Here is an 18,640-nt window from a genome sequence, read left to right as displayed (position 1 = left end):
TTTTTCTTTCTGACTTACTTCACTCTGTATGACAGACTCTAGGTCCATCCAACTCACTACAAATAGCTCAGTTTCATTTATTTTATGTATGGCTGAGTAATATTCCATTGGATATATGTGCCACATCTTCTTTATCCATTCATCTGTCGATGGACACTTAGGTTACTTCCATGTCCTGGCTATTGTAAATAGTGCTGCAATGAACATTGTGGTACATGACTCTTTTTGAATTATGGTTTTCTTAGGGTATATGCCCAGTAGTGGGATTGTTGGGTCATATGGTAGTTCTATTTTTAGTTTTTTAAGGAACCTCCATACTGTTCTCCACAGTGGCTGTATCAATTTACATTCCCACCAAGAGTGCAAGAGGGTTCCCCTTTTCTCCACACCCTCTCCAGCATTTATTGTTTATAGATTTTTTAATGATGGCCATTCTGACTGGCATGAGGTGATACCTCATTGTAGTTTTGACTTGCATTTCTCTAATGATTAGTGATGCTGAGCATTCTTTCATGTGTTTGTTGGTAATCTGTCTATCTTCTTTGGAGAAATGTCTATTTAGGTCTTCTGACCATTTTTGCATTGAGGATTAATCTCCAAAATATATAAGCAGTTCATGTAGCTCAATACCATTTACTTTCTATTATACAGTTTACTCTAATTCTCCTAGCATTGATCAGGATCAGCTGTTTTGAATTTTTGTCTGAGTGCCTCACTGCCATACAGAGATTAGATTAATCCTAAAATTAATCTTAAGAATAGAGACCTCAACTCTGTTATTACTATGTCTTGTTCACTGCTGTACAGTGTCTGGCAGAGTAAGCACTCAATAAACATTTGCTTAATGAATAAATGAATAAAATCACCATCTGAAACTTAATCATCTGTGTAGTTTTCAAAATATTGCTATGGCTTAAATGAGTTCTTTAAAGGTATTTCCCAGTATTACTATCACTTCTTATGATATCCAACTCCCTTTGCATTTCATTCTACTTTGTTTTCATCTCATCCTCTCCTCTCCTTGTGGATTTTGGCTCCTATTTCCAAGGGGTCTTATTATTATTGTTTGGTTAGTTAGTCCTGCCAATGGAGAGTTTTAATACAAATGGTACAGTTTGTCTTTGATCCTGAGGGCAGTAGATGCCATCTCTGACCTTAATTGAAGATGTCAAACAATTTTACAAAATTGTCTTCTGGACCTGGCTAAAATTTTTTTAAGATTTTCTCTGGGTTTCCATGGCATGGTACCCTTCCATCTCCTTTCCTCTTTTCCCCTCTAAATTGTTGTTTTCTGTTTATTCATCCTCAAATGAGTAGGGATCTATCCATATCCAGTGTTTATCATGAGATACTACATTGATATATTATCCTTTCCCCCAAGTCTAACAAATTCATGTGCTCTCACATCCTCAGATCTAGACGTGGTCAATGCTTTGAAGTGCAAAATTTCCATCACAACTTCTACTGTCTGAAATATACTCAGTTAGTGGAGGTTATGGTGACCTGACATGAACCGTTTGACTCTTGTTGCCCAGCACTCTGTATAGATGGAGCACATATTAAATTACAATTCTTAGTATGTATTATGTTTCTAAGGCCTATTCTAGCTCTACATTTATTTTTTTCCCTTCCTAGCATTTTATTGCTGATTCTACAGCTGCCAGGATAGTCTACCAGAATTCCAGCTGCTTTAAAAAAATAGCACCTTTATAGTTGTTTCGGTTGGCAATGACCTTGTGTTTCTAAACCAGGAAATAGTCTGAGGAGAGAGATGAAAGGTGCTCCTGACAACTTTCAAGAAAACAGGATTGCTTCTTTTCTAAATTATACCAAGAAAGAGCTATCAATTGTTTGCTTCAGTATAGTTTCATCAGCCTTAATGTTATTATGGGACATTTCATCCAGATTCTGGCAACAAGATGACCATCAGCTATAGTTTTCAGAATTGATATGAGTTTTCTAACTTTCCTGTATCTTCTTAGATATTTTAGTGGGTTACTTCTAGGCTGTCAGCTAGAAGATTCCATTTTAAATTAAAACTTTCATTTAATTACTCATGGAGGTTTAATCCCTCATGGAGATTCAATTTTATTTTTCCTATATTTGTTTCCATTCGATTTTTCCATTCAAAGGTTAAAAGTGTGTTAACACATGCAGAAACTAGAAAGAGATGGGAGAGAGCCAGAAAACTTATTTTTTTGAGTTCATAATATGTGCCAGGCATAGTGCTGTATGATTTATTTTGCCTTATTCTCATTTAACCATTGGAGTTAGGTGAAAATTATCCCTGTATTACACTGAAAAAATGAAGCCTCAAAGAGATTAGGTAATTTGCTCAAGGCTGCACAATTACATATTTGTTCAAGTTTTATTTGAAAGTACTATAATAAAGTGGAATAACAAATTATTAAACATCTGTTCATTCCTAACCCACAGCTTTCACTTCCAGATTTTAAATGAATTAACAGAAAACCAAAGCAAAAATTCCCTCTTCCTAATCCATTTGCTTTTATTTAGAGAGATTTCCCTCTTTGATAGAGACCCATACATAATTTGTAACTAGATATGTAAGTACAATTCTACAATCCAAACTGAAAAAGGATGTTCACAACATCTGTGCAACTTCATAAGAACCCTGCTGTATCCCCAGACTGTAAAATTTGGTCATCTCATTTCTTACCGTATCAACAAATTTCCTGGCCAGGGACTGGACATCTAAATTATCAATTGAAAAAAAGGTTCCCAGGACTCAAGAAGCATGCACATCTAATAGGAGAATCACTGCCCCAACTCCATTATAAAGAAAAATACATTTATCTCTCAAGAGCCCCAGCTTCACTAAGGATTTTTCTGGAAGAACTCATCATGGGAAGCTTTGGAGGAGGCAGGTCTTGTGCCTCCTGTGAAAGGAGGGAATCCAGTGAAATCAAAAGGCAGGAGGCAGGGGTGTGTATATGGAAAGTCTCAGGAAAAGGGCTGGGGGTAGTAGTGGAAGAACCCACTGTGAATTTACTCTAGAGAGAATGTCACTGATAGGCTTGAGATTAGAACACATAAGTGGAGTGAGTCCTGCTAATGGAGAGCTTTGAAGGCAACAGTCAGGAGTTTATCTTTGATCCAATGGATGGCAATGGATGCCATCCCTGGACTTAATGAATAGGCTCTTTCTCAGGCAGTGCGGTGACAATGCAGGGCTGTTCTATGACACGTTTACTCGTAGAATGCTGCAGCCAGCAAAGGGGAGAAGAGACAAACAGGCGACTACTAAATTCAGTGAGGAGGGGAAAGCGGTCCATTGTCATGTCATTGATTTCTACAGTTTTTTCACCTGTTTGTGGAGGGTCGTTTCATTTACTTGCTATTCCTTTCTTCCCACTGCTCAGCACTTCTCCCAAGTATTGCTTGGTTATTGACTGTGACACTTTCTGTTTAAGTTAGGCAACTGGGATAGGAGGAGTGCATAAAGAAGGACAGTAGGCTCTGTTTAGTCAGTTATTCTACTCGTGCATAAAAACTTCATTGACCAGAAAGGGTTAATGCCCCTCCAAATGGCTTAACTTAATCCCCAAGTGCAATTGGCTCATTTGAAGGATTTGGCCCATTGAGTGCATGTTAGCAGAGAAGCTGAAACACCTCTTCACTAAGTCCGGTGCAGTGAGGTTAAACCCAAGGGCATATAACAGGTCAGTAGCAGAGTCAAGAATAAAATCTTAGCCTTCTGAACCCCCTGAAAGTGCTCTCTTCACTTGACTAAGTTTCTTTCTTTTACAAGGTATGAGAAGAAAAATTAAGAAAAAAGGCATCCAATAAAAAAGTATGTATAGTAGATTTTTTCAGACACACAGAAGGAAGAAATTTGGAAATAGATGAAACAGACTTCAAGTACAAGTTAAGCAAAAATTTTATAAATGCTTAAAATGCAGCAGGGCAACCACCTCTGTTTTGGGATTGTGCATGGAACACCCTTATGCCCTGCAGTGTGAAAGCAGCCATCTCTCCCTTGATCAGCTATCGAGATATTAAAATTAACATTGTTTATGAATTACATACAAAGCGTATGTATTGGAAAGGCATATGGATACAGATAGAAAAATTTTTAAATAAAAATAATGGCTATTAAAAAGAGAACTAAACAAAGAATTGTGCATATGGGTAGTACAGTGGAGATGTTAAAAGCTCTTGAAGAATCAAAGGCCTGAGTTTGCATTCCTGCTCTGCCACTTTAGTAGTGGTGATCAAAGTCACTTAACCTTTTAGGCCTGAGATTCCTTATTTGGGGGACCGGGAGCAGTGATTAAAATAGGCACTTTGTAGTATTCCTTGAGAATTAAATGAGATACTTTATATAAGGTACTTAGGACAGGGTCTGACATACAATAGACAGTATGTGTTAGCTCTTATTGTAGCTCACCAAAGGGCTGTCTAAGTTGAGATTGTGGTGGACAGAGGACAAGTGTAGGTTTAGGGAGATAACTTATAGTTTTCATGTATGTTTTCTGTTGGCAGCACCAAAGGTAAAGAGTAATGTAATCATGAGCATTTATATCCAGAACTAGGGAAATCAAATAGAATTTTAAAAAATGGAAAGCAAAGGTAGAATATCCAAAGAAACACACACAAAAAAACTGATGAAACAAATGTAGATAAGCTTAACTTATGTTCTAAGAACACAACATATATCTGTGTTAAAAATTTTTTTTAAAGGCAGGTCTTAAATTACTATATGGCCTAGCAAATCTGTTCTCCTATATCAGATTCTAAAATTTTGTAATTAAGGGAATAATGATGTGGTATAAACTGGAAAAGGAGATTTTTAGAATGTTTTTATTTAGATCAGAGCTGTGTCCACAGGCAATATGAATTGAAGACTCATGAATTTGATCAATAAAAATACTTAATTAAAAGATAATTGAGGGCTTCCCTGGTGGCGCAGTGGTTGGGAGTCCGCCTGCTGATGCAGGGGACATGGGTTCGTGCCCCGGTCTGGGAGGATCCCACGTGCCACGGAGCTGCTGGGCCCGTGAGCCATGGCCGTTGACCCTGCGCGTCCAGAGCCTGTGCTCTGCAACGTGAGAGGCCACAACAGTGAGAGGCCCAAGTACCGCAAAAAAAAAAAAAAAAAAAAGATAATTGAGGTCAAACATATCCTTTCTTCAAAAAGACTTCTGAATCTAAATTATCTATATGACTGCCCACACTATCTGTTTTGATGTTATTGTTTCATTTAAGACATTATCCCATGTAGCAATGCAAAGGAGAATTCTTTTGTTCAGTTAGTTACCCTGGCTACGCAAATTTTTGCCCAACAGCCTTGCCTTATCCTAGATTAATAATCTGTGAAGGCCCACTGAAACTCTACAAAAACTTGTGTGTGTTTGTGTATGTGTATACATTTCTTTGGGTTCAGGGTACGTAGCACTTATCAGATCTTTGAAGGAGTATATGACATCAAAAAGTTGGAAACCATTAACTCTTTGGATCTTCTTCATGTTGCCCAAGCATTTTCTGACCCAAGGTTACACTTTGTCTTTAAAATGACTTCTGCTTCTGGCCCTGTGACCATGCCTAGCCCACACCGTCATCACTGCTCACACTTGATCCTCTTATTCCTGGTTTCTTGTCTGATCCCATAACCTTAGCTAGCCAACGCCAGGTACTGACAAGATTTTTTTCTTTTCTGATAGTTTACTTCATGGTGTCCGTAGCTATGTGGAAAATGGATTTATTTGAATACATGAAATTTACCTAATCCAGATGAAAAACCTCTGATGGAGGGAGACATCAGGCTTACAGACTGAGAACAGAAACAAAGCCAGGGCTTTCTTCACTTCAGGGAGCTAAAACATAGATTCCAAAAGGCAAAAGGAGAGCACTGAATTGCACTGACTCACACCCTACGTGATATTGATATTGAACTTTTTATGGGTGTGTGTCATAACACATATTTTTCATAACAGGGAAGACAGAGTTTAGATGACAGATTACAGGTACAGTTTATAATCCCGCACAATATTGAGAAGAAGGCTGTGTACTATAAAGGGAACATGTAAATATTGGGCAGATTAATTTCGTCATATTCCTCCCTTCCACCTTTATTTTTTTCCTTCTTGTCTTTATCTTCATCTGTTAATTTTTATTAATAATATTTTTGCAAATATTTTTGCTTTCTGATCAGTAGAAATAATAACTTTCCTCTTCTTAACAAGTAACACTTTTTCTTATGATAATGCCTGAGTTATCATTAGTTAGAATGTTTTGCACTGTTGCCAATTTGAAAGGCACTTTTCTAGACTTTACTTTTCAAAGAAGTAGTCAAGGAGTTTAAAATCTAGTGGTCAAATTCACTGAATTGCTAGTTTTCAGTTATGAGGAACACCTACTGCTTTTCCCTCTCATTTCCAAGTAAAAGAAGTCCCTAGGCAGTGTTTCTTAATCAGGAGCAATTTCACACTCCCACTATCATCCCTGACATTGGGCAATATTTGGGTACATTTTGCATTGAAACACCTAATAGTTGTGCTACTGGTATATAGTGGGTAGATCCTACAGTGCATAGGACAGCACCCTACAACAGAGAATTATCCAGTCCACAATGTCAACAGTGCTGAGGATGAGAAACTCTGCCCAAGGATCTCACTCACCATGCCTAATGCTCTCCTTCCCCAGAGAAGAGGAACAACTTACTTGGTTTGCAAGTATGAAGTGGACTTGCTGCCGCAGTTTGTCCCTTTGCTTTTCTCTCTGGAATCCCACAGCCTACAGAGAGGGTGGCTTTATACCTGCTGTCAGTCACGTGATAAAGTTGGTCAAGCAGGCTGTGCTCCTACCTCTGCAGACAAGCAGGGGTTTTGTTTGTTGTCTGTTTGGTGGTAATGGGAATGGGGTGACTTCAATTCAGAGGAACCTTAGCAGGACTATTAGGACTTATCTAAGCTATGTCCTTCACTATTGCTTTTATCAGTAATAAAGCTGACATTTTGATCTCTAACTGTTTGACTCTTGTATCATTCTCTGTAAATTCGTTCTGATCTCAGGTTGGGAACAGTGGTGTTATTTTTTGACCCCCTAGAACCCAAAATCTGTTACTGTCTGGTGTTTCAGGAACTTAATGGCTTACCTCCAGGATTCCTGGACTTCCATATCAGAGAATCTCACTCAGTCAAGGCTGCTAAAACGTAATGCCAACTAATTAATTTAAGACACATGTTAGAGCTGAGATGATCAAAATAAGAATACTAGATATCAGTTTCAAGCCTTCTTTTTTTCAATGTAGCATTTTTGCTTTTTCATAGGTAATATAAAGGAAAATTTATTACAAAGATGACCTTATGGGATTTTTTTTTGTCTCTGAAAATAGCAGTTAATTCCTTACTCAGAAAAATCTAAATAAATCCTGTTATAGCTGTACGCATTTTATAACTACCTCCATGAATTTTCTTCACTGGTGATAGATAGATCAGCTATATTGAACTTTGGGAAATAAGCAAAGTAAAAGAGGTCACTTAGGGTTTGTAGCTAAAATAAGAGGAGGTAAAGTTATTCATTAGAACACCATGGTTCTAACATGAAATAGATTCTATGAGGTATTGCCATAAATAATAAGATTGATAGCCCAAAGCCACACACAAGATCTAGCTCTCTGGTTTGTGTCATATCTGTATGTGAGAAGAATATACTGTTCTCATGACACTGCAGAGGGCTATTTATTCTAAGTGATTTTATTTTTTAATTTAAAAAATTTTTATTTTATTTTTTAACATCTTTATTGGAGTATAATTGCTTTACAATGGTGTGTTAGTTTCTGCTTTATAACAAAGTGAATCAGTTATACATATAGATATATCCCCATATCTCCTTCCTTTTGCATCTCCCTCCCACCCTCCCTATCCCACCCCTCTAGGTGGTCACAAAGCACCGAGCTGATCTCCCTGTGCTATGCGGCTGCTTCCCACTTCTAAGTGATTTTAAAAAGAAGGGTGTTGTACACAACAATTTCAAACACCCTACAACCTTCCAGAAACAGGCCCTATCGGTCAGGATGGCTTAGCATATCTAAGGTGCATTCTGTGAAGCTACACATCCAGTGCAGGTCTGCTGGGGCCCTGTGCTCTTTGTAGTCAGTCAGGGACCCAGCCTATTAGAGGGTTTATCTTCCACAAAGTTAAGGGAATATGGAAAGTCACCTAGTGGTTTTTAACTCTTCTTCCACTAGGTGGCTAGTGGAAGAAACTAGTCACCGAGTGGAAGGAGAAACATGTATTTCTGGTCTAGGCAAATCAATGATAACGTCTAATTTCAAAGGCGGTGAGTAGTGTAATCCTACCACGTGTCTGAAAGGAGAGGAGAACTGAAATGTTGTGAATAGCTTTTCCAACTACCACACAAATTGTAACCAAAATTCCAGACCAAACCAACTATACTTCTCATCACATATTTAATTATATTTTCCATTAATGTCTATAGCAATTTACAAAGTGCCCGGATTTCCAGAGTAATCAGGATATCAAAAAATACTTTAGTGTAGGCAGGATTTTCATCATCTTATTTTTGGATGGTGTAGTGTTTACTATTTTGTGTTCCAGAGTCTCTGAGGCTTGCACAGCCACAGTGATTCCCCGCTCTGTTCATGTCAGGCACAGCATGTACTAACATGGTATACAATGTCATTTGGGAAGAGCTGTAGCGCTGTAACTCCGTATTCTCACAGGTGCCCAGCTGGAGCTGCTGCGGTGTCCCTATGGCATTTTCCTAATAAAGTCTTAAAGGCACATACAAGAGTACTTCTTGCTAATTCTTTTACTTATGTCCTCATTTTCAGTGATATAGATTTAGGGAGAATATTATGGAAATGGTAGCTGCTGTACAAAGACTGCAGGGAAATGAAAGACTTTACCTGTCTAACTTGTTTTTGGAAAGGTCTCCTTCCAAATCAAATTTCCAAGTCAACTTGAAGAAGAACATTGAATATATAAAAAGAACTCTTAGGTGACTTGGGTTCTATTTTAGACTGTGTGTCCTTTGGACACCTCTCTCACCTTCTCTGAACCTCACTGGTATTCTCATCCACTAAGGGGGAGGGAGAATACATGCTGTCCTTGTTTACATTGTTCTCATAGATCTCAAATGCGACGGTGTTTGTGGTGGTATTCTGGGCGGAGTAAAGGCCTGGATGGAGAAGGTTGATGGACGAGAGGAGGGAGAGGAGGTACAGGTGGAAAAGAGGAAGAAGGGGAAAAAGAAGGAAGAGGATGAGGAAAAGGAAGACAACACATTGGTCATGCGGGCCAGTGGAAGCTGCATAAGAGCAAATAGGAACTCGAAACAGGACACAGTGATATTCATGCGCACTGTGCAATCCTAACAGTTAGGTAAGTAACACAAGTTTCTAAACACCTTTGAGAAGGGAAAGTTTATGACGGTTTTAATGTGATGTTCTAAATCATAACTTTTTGCCATTAAGCAAACGGTCCAAGATAATGTGGTGACTTTATATCTTTCTTGTTTAATCACCTAAATCTGGGCATTCTTGGGTATCTTTACGTACATGAGGTGCATTACTCTACAGTCTTGAGAGATACTGGACCCTGAACAGACAAATCCTTGCTTTGTTCTTTCACAGTGATAATAGAACCATTAGAAGCAATGGGATCAAGGGAATTAGAGGAAATGCTCATTAAAACAAATTTAAAAGGTCTAATGATTAAAATATTGATTAATTAGCCAAACATTGATTAGCAGTCACACTTTATCAACTACAAAGTTTCTAATTACTGTACCATTATTCCATAGATTGACCTGTTCTCTCCTGTCACTTATGATGAAGAACAATTTTTATTAAGTGGGTTTTGGATTTTTGACCTGTAAAATTTTAATAGGGAGTGCAAAGTGGGTATCGTGTGTGGTTTGGCATTTTATTCACCAAGGGACTAATAGTTACTGTCTCTACTTAACCAGAAGCACAAGAGCGCAGGAGGGACAAGAACACTTAGGGATTAAAATCTTACCATCTTCCCAATCAGGAAAAAAAACAAAAGCCACATGTTCATCCACTGAATGAAGAAAGAGGAAAATGTTTGCCCTTCTGCTATGCACAGAATGGTTGATACACTCAACCAAACTGTATCAGTTACAGATTGTCCAGAAACACAGAAACACTGTGAGTAATATAGAATGAAGAACTTGTTATAGAGATTTAATTTTATGCACTTTGGGAGTGGGTTAAGTCATCTATGGAAGGCTTTTGCTCCTGCATCTGGTACTGGGCATGGTTTCAGCAGGGCAGACAGTTGGGAATAAATGATGGACTGGAAGTGGGGGAGAGTAAGGACAAACTGGAACTCATATCTGCCTCTCACTGGCTCCAACTTCAGTGATGCAGGTCACCTGCAAGAGAAGCTGGCTCTCTTCACCATGGAGTTGCCCATGCACATGGTCCAGTATTCAGAGATGCTGAAAAAGGAAATTCTGTAGCAGCTGGAGGAGCTTCTGGCCCAGCTACTGCCCCACGCCAACAAGCTAAGTCAGCAGATCAGGACAATATGTGTGAACTGCCACAGTGCCTGCACAGACGTTCAGAGTGTAGAAACAGTTGCCCTCTTACTTCTAGGTTCCAAACCTTGCAGGTAAATTTCTCTTGTGGTTCATCCTAACCCACCATCATCAGGAAAGGCAGTTGTGGGAAACAAAATTCCAACTTAACTAAGTTGACACAGTACAAAGCCACTACAAAAAGTGAAAAGGATTCTAATTTGCACTACCATAGCCACCAGCGTCTGAACTGCTAAGGGCACGTCATACAAGAACAGACATCAGGGCCCAGGTGCCACTTGGAAGGAGATTTACCGGCAGACTAACCATATTTTCCCTTTCAGTGAGAATCCTTTTTTTTACAAATAGCAAGGCGAAAAAAGGAAACAAAAATGATTCATACCACGCCAATGAAAATAGTCCATTTTAAACATTTCAACTGGGCCATTTCTGGACATCGAGCAAAAGAAGATCTTGTTGATCTCAATAACTGTCTATTTAAATCTGCTGAGGCAGTGCTTATGCCCTGATTCACCAAAAGAAAAGGCCAACATGCCACACAGGGTTACAATCTCAATATAACTGTCTGGAAGTGCTGCTCCAGGTTTACTCCTGATGAGATCAGCTCGAAGGCCAGAAAGCAGATTTACAGCATAAACAAAAATGAGCAGGGGGCACACCTTTCTGATCATACATATGCTTGACAGGCAAAATGCGCTTATGACCTTATTGCCAAATAAGTAACAGCACGTAAGCTCCTTGCAGTCAGTGGAAAATGATATCCTGAAGACAATTCAAGGCAGGGAATTAGGCTGAGGAGATCAACAGCCACAGTCTGGGAAGAGACAGAATGGAGAGCTCCAGTTTGGTGCCCTGCAGGGGAGGGACTCCTATAGGGTTAGCTTCTGGGATCCACCAGGGGGCCACGTTTCAGAAACAGCTAGCTTACTGAAGCAATTGAAAGGGGAACTGCATTATGCCCAGATAAGAAGTGACTTATCCGCTTCTGTGTGTGAGGAGACAAAAAACAAAGGGAATACAATGCAAGCCTATACAATGCAAGTGAACCAGCCTGAGGTCTGAAGAATTCCTGACATTTCTCCCCATTTTACATATCTGAATGTACATTAGCACATGGGAAGGGAAGTCTTGTTGCTATTAGCAGTTTCCTTGTTCTCCTGCAGTTTAGATGACACATTTTATTCAGTACTAATCAAAAGCTAAAACTGCAAAAGGAAAGGAAGTGTTGAAGAAATTAACTGGATAACTCCAAGTTATCTGGGCACTTCAAAGTGCTTTCTGATCCTGAATTACGATTTTCTGCTCCTGACCATCTAGATTTGCATATACGGTCATAATTATCTGAAGTAAGATGTGCAGGTAAATATCTGCTCTTACACTGTATTATATGTTGCAAATCTAAATATTAATTCAAATATAACATTAATAGATGAGCAGTCACAACACTACCTTAAAGAGTCATAGCAGTTTCCCATTTTTCTAGTGAAAATATGGAAACAATGTCAGAGAAGTAACATAGATTGTGAAATTTGAGGCTACTGATAGTATAATACTGAGGCTAAATTAGGAGATAAACAAAACATCCTGCTAACAGTAAAAGAAGAAAAATAAAATATCTCATTATTAAATTTTTATGTCTTCTTCCCATTTTAATATTGGGTTTTATTATTGTTTATGAATTTGGAAGAATCCCTTGCATATTAAGATATATATCTAGATATAGATAGATAGATAAAGATAGAGATAGATATGATAGGTAGATAGATAGATAAGATAGATAGATAACTGAACTTATGGCTCATATGTTTTCATCTTTTCTTGACTAATTAAAGAAATACTAGCTACAAATCTGCTGTGGTGAAGCTTTGTCTTCACCCCATAAATTTACTTACGTAATGTGGTAGACTCATAGAGGCACTGCCTAGATCCCCCTTCAAGGAAGTATTTTCACTGATGAAAGGGAATGCATAAGAGTGCACAAAGAGTGTGTTTTAGATGTAGGAAGAAAATAGTAGCTATAGGGACAATGGGATGTATTGGCTCCTGCTAAGCCCCATTGATGCTCCATGAGAGATAAAAACTGATAGAGTGGAAAGTTGTAAAAGCCAAAGGGCCTTGTTGGTTGCACACAAAAGTTCTCATTACCTCCAACTGGAGGGAGGAGAAGGCTGAGAACCAAGCTTGGGACATACTAGTCTAAGTGGCTGAACTTCAAATACAGTTAACCCCCTAACCAAGGCAGGGCTGTTTTGTCAGTACCAGGAATAAAACCCCAGAACCTGACAGTAGAGATGAGAATATCTGGGTGGATTCACCACAATTTTGGGTCCCAGACTCCTCTGAAACCTATTAGTCTGCAAGAATTGTCTACTGTCCTGGTTAAGAGATAACAATCCTCCTACACTGGAAGACAATGCAGAGACTTATTCCCTACAAGACAACATTGTCCCTCTCAGGAACTACCACCACTTGCCCTTAGGTCTATAAGTAAGGTTGAGTCAGCTAGAGACATTCTGAGTCTGATAAGAGAGGCATGAGACTATACTCCAAAAGATCCATAAGACTTTGTCAGTAGAACTGGGAGAGTATGCAAGGGAATGAATTATTTACCTGGGAAATTGTTCACTGGGGAAAAGGGAATGCTCCAGAATTTAAGGGATTGCTAGACCTCCATATACAGAGAAATTGATTCAAGTGGTGCAAGGAATTGTCTGTTGTAGACACAAAGATACATCTCCTAGATGTCCATACAGGGAAGAATTGTTGCAAGCAGCCTCCAGCTGTCAGGTCCTTCAGGGTCTGCCCCAGCTGTCTTGCCCAAGGTCATTCCCTTCCAAGAGCATCCTATACCTGGTGACTGAGCAAGGCCAAGGTATAAAACCTGACCATTTCAGCCCAACATAAGACACTAATGGGCAATTCTTGCTCCAAAACTTCATACTCTATTGGTATATTCATTTCCTGGGGCTCCTTAAAACAAGAATGTATTGTCTCACAATGCTGGTGGTTAGAAATCCAAAATCAAGGTGTTGGTAGGGTTGGTTCTTTCTGAGCGTTCTGAGGAAAATCTCTTCCATGCCTCTCTCCCACCTTGTGATAGGCTCAGGCCTTCCTTGGCTTATAATTGCATTACTCCAATCTTCCTTCTCCATTTGGCATTCCCTATGTCTCTGTGACTTCATATGACTGTCCTCACATGGCTGTGTTCTTAATAAGAACAGTCATATTGGATTGAGAATCCATCATACTCCAGTATGACCTCATTTTAACTTAACTGATTACATCTGCAAAGGCCCCATTTCCAAACAGGGTTACATTCACAGTTTTTGGGAGTTAGGACTTCAACATCTTTTTGGAGGGAGGGGCGTGGACACAATTCAGCCCATAACAGTTGGCCATGGTTCTGTTTTACCTGCTTGGCAGTTTGACTTCTCTCTGTCCAGTCTTATTTATTTCCTCTTATTTTCTTATCTTCACAGGTTTTGTTCCTTAAAAAACCTTACATTTAAAACATTACAGCTTCTGCTTTGAAAAAACCCAGTCTGTGACTTAATATTCAGATTGCATTGTTTTTTATATGTTTATATTGTTGTTACAAGTCATTTCAGGACTGTCCACTGATTTTCACTTATTCCTATAATAATATTATATAGTCTTAATTGTTAGAACTACAAGTTTTGATAACTAGTTTTGTGAGTCATTCATATGTTGTCTAATCCCATTCTTCTTCAAAATATCTTAGTACAATTTTTCACCTTTACTCTGCCAGACGTGTTTTAATTTCAGCTCATCAAATTCCATGAAAACAACTTGATTAGAATTGTATTGAATCCATATATTTATATACATATATAAATTTAAGGATTTTTGACATCATTAAGAATTATATATTCTCAATGATGACCACCAAATTATCTCTATTTAAATTTTCTATTATGTCCATAGTAAGATTTTGTATGTTTAGGCATAAAGTTCAGACACACCATTTTTAGATACATTTATATTCTAACATTTAGGTACATTATTATATATTTTTTATTTAGATACATTATAAATAACTCACAGCCTTAATAATTGTTTGTCTAAAATCTTCATTTATGACTTGAATTTGTCAAATTTCTCTTTGTAATTCTGTCACTTTTTTTTTTTTTTTTTTTTTTTTGCGGTACGCGGGCCTCTCACTGTTGTGGCCTCTCCCATTGCGGAGCACAGGCTCCAGACATGCAGGCTCAGCGGCCACGGCTCACGGGCCCAGTCGCTCCACAGCATGTGGGATCTTCCTGGACCGGGGCACGAACCCGCGTTCCCTGCATCGGCAGGCGGACTCTCAACCACTGTGCCACCAGGGAAGTCCTGTCACTTTTTTTTAAACCTATTTATAGGCTACATCATTAGGTGTATATAAAAATCATGATTTTGTACATCTTGGTGGGCTGGTCTTTTTATTATTACTATTATTTTTTAAGTCTATTAATGCATTTGCTTTGTTTTCTATTTTGTTATTTTTAATATGCCTTCATCAACTTTCTTTTAGTTATTGCTTTGCTGGTGTATAATCTTTTTCCCATTCTTATTATTGGGTTGGATTTTTAAACTCCAATCTGAGAGTTTCAGACATTTAATCAGTGAGTTTAAGCCATTTACATTTATTATGGTTGTTAAGATATTTGGACTAATTTCTATGTTCTTATTTTATATTTTCAGTGTACTATGCTTTCTTTTATTCCATAATTTTCTTCTTTCCTGTCTTCATTGGAAAAAAAACGTAGTTTCTCATTTTTCCTCCCTGTGCATCCTTGGAAGTTATGAGTTTCATTTCTATTATTTCAGTTGTTACTCCTGAAATTTTAAAACATAGGTAGAAGAAAAAAATTTTGAACCCTGGTAGAAGGGTGACTTAGATTGCTTTATTGACTACAATATAGCTGAAGGATTTTTGTAAATTCCCTCTCCATTTAAAAGGAAAGTGTAATTTTTGTTTTTTATAGAACAACATTCAACCTTCTATTAAATAAATTACATTAATAAATAAAATTGTATGTGCACATGAAATCAATGAGTTTTATATTAAAGGAGTTTAATAAATTCAAATAAACTATGCAAGTGACCTAGATAAGAATAAATCAGAACCAATCATCAATATCCTCAATTTTAATTAATTAATTAATGCCAACATAGTTCATTTGGACTAATAAATCTAAATAGTATGCAGTCTCTGGTCCATAATTAGTAAGATGTTTATAACGTTTTTCTTTTCTTAAATTTTTTTTTTTCAAATCTACTGGCATCAAGTTTAAATGAGCTTATGAAAAGACACAGATGGTTAGATACACCACCTATTTAGACAATTTTTGTAGGGTGATCTTACACCCAAACCATAATGCAAAACTTTTCACATCCCCTGTGACAGAAGATTCTTGTCCCCATTGATGTATTTTATTGTTATTGTTTAAAATTACAGTTGATTTACAATATTGTGTTAGTTTCAGGTGTACAGCAAAATGATTCAGTTATATATATATATATATTTCAGATTATTTTCTATTATAGGTTATTACAAGTTATTGAATATAGTTAACTGTGTAAATCCTTGTTGTTTATCTATTTTATGTATAGTAGTTTGTATCTGTTAATCTCATACTCCTAATTTATCCCTCCTCCCTCCATTTCCTCTTTAGTAATCATGTTTGTTTTCTATGTCTGTGAGTCAATTTCTGTTTTGTATACAGATTCATTTGTATTATTTTTTAGTTTTCACATATAAGTGATATCATATAATATTTGTCTTTCACTGACTTACTTCACTTAGAATGATATTCTCTAGGTCCACCCATGTTGCTGCAAATGACAATATTTCATTTTTTATGGCTGAGTAATATTCCATTGTATATATATACCACATCTTCTTAAACCAATCCTCTGTGATGGACATTTGGGTTGTTTCCATGTCTTGGCTATTGTAAATAGTGCTGCTATGAACATTTGGGTATATGTATCCTTTTGGTTTTTTTTTAAATTTTTTTAACATCTTTATTGGAGTATAATTGCTTTACAATGGTGTGTTAGTTTCTGCTTTATAACAAAGTGAATCAGTTATACATATACATATGTCCCCAGATCTCTTCCCTCTTGCATCTCCCTCCTTCCCACCCTCCCTAGCCCACCTCTCTAGGTGGTCACAAACCACCGAGCTGATCTCCCTGTGCTATGCGGCTGCTTCCCACTAGCTTTCTATTTTACGTTTAGTAGTGTATATATGTCCATACCACTCTCTCATTTTGTCCCAGCTTACCCTTCCCCATCCCCGTGTCCTTAAGTCCATTCTCTATATCTGCATCTTTATTCCTGTCCTGCCCCTAGGTTCATCAGAACCTTTTTTTTTTTTTTTAGATTCCATATATATGTGTTAGCATACGGTATTTGTTTTTCTCTTTCTGACTTACTTCACTCTGTATGACAGACTCTAGGTCCATCCACCTCACTACAAATACCTCAGTTTCGCTCCTTTTATGGCTGAGTAATATTCCATTGTATATATGTGCCACATCTTCTTTATCCATTCATCAGTTGATGGACACTTAGGTTGCTTCCATGTCCTGGCTATTGTAAGTAGAGCTGCAGTGAACATTTTGATACATGACTCTTTTTGAATTATGGTTTTCTCAGGGTATATGGCATGCATCTTTTTGAATTAGAGTTTCATCTTTTCTGAATATATGCCCAGGGGAGTACTGGGTCCTATGGTAGCTCTATTTTTAGTTTTTTAGGGAACCTCCATACTGTTTCCCATAGTGGCTGCACCAATTTACTTTCCCACCAACAGTGTAGAAGGATTCCTTTTTCTCCACACCCTCTCCAGAATTTATTATTTGTAGACCTTTTGATGATAGCCATTCTGACCCATGTGAGGTGATTCCACATTGTGGTTTTTACTTGCATTTCACTAAAAATTAGTGATGTTGAGCATCTTTTCATGTTCCTGTTGGCCATCTGTATGTCTTCTTTGGAGCTTATTGATATATTTTATGATCAACTCATTTTACTACCTCCCTCAATGTAACCTTTTATTCACCTACCACTGTACCATTTGAAGAAATGGAGGGCATGGAACACTTTTGGCTTCTCATTTATCTCTAAAATTAATTGTATCAATAAACAATTTTTATACTCAGGGCTTTGATGGCTTCTGAGGCTTACCTTAAAGTTTAAAATTAACATCAACTACAAACAAAGATAATATAGTTAAATATAGTTAAAATGTAAAACCAGGCTTTTGTGGTCAATTTAACCTTAGAATTTAGAATTGTTCAATATTTAAGATCAAACTCAGTATATTATATAAAAACATTTGAAAATTTGAAAAGACATTTATATTTTTCTGAAATTTAAAAAATCAATTCAACCATTAATTTATTCCAAATAGAGTTATACTGATTATTATAAAACAAGATATATTTTTCTATTACTTAAATTTTACCTTATTCTTAGGAAGTATAATGTTAGGCATAAACTAGGACTTTGGGTTGCATGTAATAAAAATCCAATCCATACCTTGATTTAAGAAACAAGAGGGGGCTTCCCTGGTGGTGCCGTGGTTGAGAGTCCGCCTGCTGCTGCGGGGCACACGGGTTTGTGCCCCGGTCCGGGAGGATCCCACATGCCGCGGAGCGGCTGGGCCCATGAGCCACGGCCGCTGGGCCTGTGCATCCGGAGCCTGTGCTCCGCAGCGGGAGGGGCCGCAACAGTGAGAGGCTCGCATACTGCAAAAAAAAAAAAAAGAAACAAGAGGGATTTATTTTAAGGATACTGTGATCTTCAGAAAACAAGGACAAGGTAACAACTGCATCCAGGGACGTAAGTAGCATTAGGAGTCTCCCTTTATATCTACTTCCATTCTTCTTTGAATATCTTGTTTATTCTTTACTTTCTCTTCTCAGACCAGCTAGTGCTATTTTTCTGGTCTTCTGAGCAGAGAACATGGCTGTTGACTTCTCATGAACTGCGTATAGTACAGCATCAAATTCCTAGAAAGAAACTGATTTTATAGACATTTTCCTTTTTCCAAATGCTATGAAATAGTGTGATAGATTCA

This window comes from Lagenorhynchus albirostris, chromosome 6 (assembly GCF_949774975.1).
Source record: "Lagenorhynchus albirostris chromosome 6, mLagAlb1.1, whole genome shotgun sequence".
NCBI lineage: Eukaryota > Metazoa > Chordata > Mammalia > Artiodactyla > Delphinidae > Lagenorhynchus > Lagenorhynchus albirostris.
Note: the sequence above shows the minus strand (reverse complement) of the source record.